Source organism: Cynocephalus volans, chromosome 9 (genome assembly GCF_027409185.1).
Source record: "Cynocephalus volans isolate mCynVol1 chromosome 9, mCynVol1.pri, whole genome shotgun sequence".
Taxonomy (NCBI): Eukaryota; Metazoa; Chordata; class Mammalia; order Dermoptera; family Cynocephalidae; genus Cynocephalus; species Cynocephalus volans.
The window spans coordinates 100427686-100432533 of record NC_084468.1 but is presented as its reverse complement, the minus strand read 5'-3'; positions in this window follow the sequence as shown (position 1 = coordinate 100432533).

The window sequence follows — 4848 nt, the reverse complement described above, 5'->3', positions numbered from 1 at the left end:
AACTTAAAATTAAGTTCACTAGTCAGAAAAATTAATATAAGTAATAAAACTATACATATAATCTTTCAAAAAACCCTTTGGACTTGGGCAAAAATTATAGAAATAAAAGTTACAAGGCTGACCTGCCCATGCCCAGGCCTATCCATATCCATCTGATTGTTTACATATCCTTAATTTAAATGTATGATATAATGTCAAATATCCTAAAATATCACCCTTTTTAATCAACTGAAATATTTCTTGTATATCAAACCCTGCCAGTATCAAAGTCAAAAGTGTTTGAAATTGGCTGAAGACTTTCAGGTGAAATGATATGTAACTTCACGTACACCAGTGTGATTCATCCACTTAGATATTTATAGAGCCTATAAAATATTTCTAGATTACTAGATGTTGATGAAAAAGACAAAGCTTCTGTCTTCAAATTATTTAGAATTAAGTGGGACAAAAGACAAACAACCAGTCAGTTTTAATGTAGAATGCTAATATTCTGATAAAACTATATGCAGGTTTCAATGGTAGGAATAAGATGAGACATGAGCTAGACAATGGGAAAGGAAAGAGGGAAGAAATTACAGAAGGCAGGAGTGAGGAAAATACAGAGGGAAAATTTATTTAATGGAATAAATGGTTATTTTATAGGTTCAGCTGAGGTTTCATTCCAATTGGAACATGTGTGTCTATACACACAACACAGATAGGAGATTGGATGGTTTATCAATACTATTTTGGGTCCAAAGTTTTCTCTAATCTAATATAGGTGATCAGTTAAAAACTAATTATTATTTTTTCAGACTAGAGTAATTATTTTCTCTGACTGCAGTTAAACAGAAAACATGTTTTAGCATTATAGTACCCTTAAAATGTTTTACTGGCATCTGCAGGGATTGGTACCACTAGTGAATTCTAGTCTACAATCTCCCACCATACTGGTGTCTACCATATGGAAATGTGATCCAATTTACAGGGTATAGCTGTCATGTTAAATAATCTGGTTTAATACAATTTAACTTGGGAAATTGGGTATGCTATGTAATTCTTAACTATGTAAGTATCAAAGGTTTCAGACTTTGAAACCACAGTGTTTAATATTTTAAGCCATCAAACTTAATCAGATCTAGCATTCATTTAATAATATAATAGTATATGCAAACAGCTTAAAAGTTAGTTACAAAAAGCAAAATATTGTACCTGGGTTTTTGTTTTTAAGTATTAAATTATTAGAATGCAAACTTCGCTCAGTTTCTCAAAATACAGTTTTTATATGTCAAAAAGCCCTTTAACCAAAATTTTCAGGTCAACTTTATTTTTTGCTATCAATATATAGGCAGCAATGATACTACTAATTAAGTGTAAACCCTAGGAATAAGGTAAAATTGCTATTTTAACAATAGCAATTTTAGATATAAACATTATAGATATAAACACAGAAATTAAAGATACTGGTAACATAGAAATGATGTGAAGCCTTAAAAGGGGCATTTGCATGTTAATGTAATGTACTATATCTGCTGATTATCTGAAAAAAGTACAAGTTTTTAAAACGTGACTATAAGCTAATAAGTTACCTTAAAGAGACGTCAAGGAATATAAGCACAATGTCATAAATGGTATTTGGAAAAATGCCTTCTTTAATGGTTATGTATAGCTCATTGAGTGTAATTTTTCTCTAATTTATGGGCACTTTTAATATTTAGTTTCACAATGGATTTACTTAACTAACAGTAAGTGCATTTTAGATTGATAAATTTGTTATAAGTCTAGACAATAAAAATCTACTGCAATTTTTACAATCTTAGTGCCTTCCAGCTGCTTATATGCTCAGGGATGACATTATAATTTTAAGACTTCTTTGTTGCATCTAAAGAATGAAACACATATCCAAAGGGGAGGTTAAAATATGCTCAGATTGACTGAGTTCCAGGTGTATAATTTAAAGGAATATACTAAAGTGCCTGAAACTTAGGCCTCCAGATGAAAAATGCTAAAAAATAAAAGTTTATTACATATTCATAAACTAAGCAAGCAACATTTTAAATGTTTTCATCACTATAAATATGTTATAGGTACTTCTAAATCTGTTGAGAAGAATTCAATTGCCAAGTCTAAACACTGAAAAGGGTAAATTAGTGATAGCAATATGTTCCCTATTTAGGTGATTTGATGAAAAAATAAAACTACGGTTTAGAATACTAACCTTTGCATTTTGAACATTCACAATGTTACTGAAAATTTTCCTAAATATGAATGAAAGTCTTTTTTTGTTGTAAGACTAGATTTAAATAAATATCACAAATTTCTAAGACATTTGGCAACAGGTTCAGGAGTTAAATTACCAACCCCTCTTACTACCAAAAATTACACATTTTTTATATATTTCACATACTATCTTAGTATACTTCTTTTGAAGTAAGTTATTACAGAATTAGTGAATCTTAGTGTAGTGTATATGCGAGCAAAGTTAGATTGTTATTTCAAGTAACTAATATCCTAAACATCTTAATATTAATGCATTAGACCAGGAAAGTAAAATATAATCCTCCACATCAGTATTCAAGCTGAGCAGAATCAAGAGGTAAACAGCAAGTACAATGAATGAAAAATGTAATATTACTTTATAATGCCTCTTTGTTATAATAGTGTATCTAAGAAGGTCATTCAATTAAAACAAAGTGTATTCTGTAATTGCTTCCATTGAGCAGACAATTGAAAACAGAATTGTATAATGCAGATTCATTGTTCATCACATTAATTTGATATTTTTAGGAAACTGACAGGATTCCAGAATTACTCATTACATTTCACACTCACTCAAATGGATATCTATATAAATAATATTGTATATAACATTACATACACTATCAAGTGGTGTGTTTGGCACTTGTTAGACAAGATCCTATTTCCAGGCATTTCCTCAGCTTTTGGCTAGCAGCAAAAGTCTTCTACCATACTACTATGAAAACTACAATTTCTTCCTTTCACTTTGATTAAAAATAACAATAATAATTATATATATGCATATATATGTTTATATAGTATGTTTATATATACATATGTACATATTTAGATGATAAATAGATAATACAGAGAGAGAGAGAGAGATCCTCCTTGATTTCCACCGTGGAAATCAAGATCCAACATAATCTATTATTACAGTGTATATGTTACCCTCATTCCCTCTTCCCCTCCTCACAGAACCAGCTAAGCCTATACCCTCAGTGAGGACCACACCAGTCACCCAGAAGAGTAAGCATGCAAATAATTTTCCAAAATAATTAAACTTGGAACTTAGAGACTGGATTAACTTCCCAATAGAAAAATTGACAAAGGACAAGAATAGTAGGCATATCACAGAAGAGAAAATGTGAATGGCTAATAAATATGTGAAAAGATGCTCTCTCTAAAGCATTATCTCACCCAATACTCAAGTCCATAGCATAAGTGCTATTATTATACCCTTTTTAATGGAGGGAAAGCCAAGACTCAGAGAGGATAAGTATGTTATCAAGGTCACATAGATAATAAGTTACAAAATTGAGATTGAAATCTAGGTGGCGCAATGCAGGAAGCCTGATTCACTTAAGATAATGAAGTCAAAAGGCAAGATTTTGAGTAAAAAGAAATTATTGAAAAATAGAGAGGGCTAGGAACATAAGCAGAGTGAGATCCAAAGGCAAGAATTATAACAGGGTGATTCACACCTTGGGCCTTACTCAGACAGATCAACAAATTTCATAGGATAATGTTTCTCAGTAGGGTTCCAGCGCTCATTTTTTTCATTGGAATGCTAACCCTCACCCAAGCACTAGGTTCCAAACTCTAAGAAGGCAAGAAAGATTTTAGTCTTATTCAAAGATTCCCATCACAAAGCAGAGCTACTGACCCATATAAAAGGTCTCATAAAGAGTTGTTGAATGAGTGCACACATCTATGCAGTAGAGTATAGCAAACAACAGTCAATGTAATAAATTTGTCAGCAACATGGTAACCATAAGGTCAGAAGTCTATTTATCCAGGTCATAGCACATAAACTCCAGACTATTATTTTTTCTAACTATTGTTTTAAAAGGAACCTACCTTATCTTCTCTCCCTTCATCAATTATGAAAGGAATTCCTTATAAGGAAAGCTAGGTGTGAAAACAAAAAAAAAAAAAAGGAATTCCCTTGCTAACCATATCAGCTTTATCATTTTTTTTCTACTTTATTCCAGCTTTGACAACTCCTTTTTATTTTCCTCTGTGAGTCATCATTCCTCACCAGAATTACAGGATGTTTTCCTCCCTTTCACTCATCTTCATCTTTCTCTGTGAATTGTCTGATGGCTTCAATTCTGACTGAGTCACTAAGTTTTCCACGTTGCATCGATCAAGGAAAATAACACAATGAGGATCAAGAGTGGCTATCAAATGCAAGCTCTGCCCCCGGGTTAGAGGTGTGCTGTTTCTGATGAGATTTTTTTTCTTTTCCTGGTTTCTACCTCAAAGTAACTAGAAATTTTTGGTGTCTGAGCTGTTCTAAAGTTTATGATAGGACATAATTACAGGGCTTTAAGTAGATTTCTTTAATATATCAAGATGGGTGGCTGAACAGAGAAGACATAGCTATTATTTATGTAATATCCCTGGATATGACAAGTTTATCACAGGTGATAATCTGTAAACTTGCAAGTCACATGAAGAATTCCTCAAACAACATCCCAATAGTCCCCTCATAATTCTAAGAATTTTGCATTATTGCTGCAGAGTACACTGAATACATCTCTAATTTGTCCTTTAATTGGTGTTCACTGAGTATTTACTGAGGTTCTACTGAGTGCCAGGCATGGAAACTATTCTGGATGACTAGCC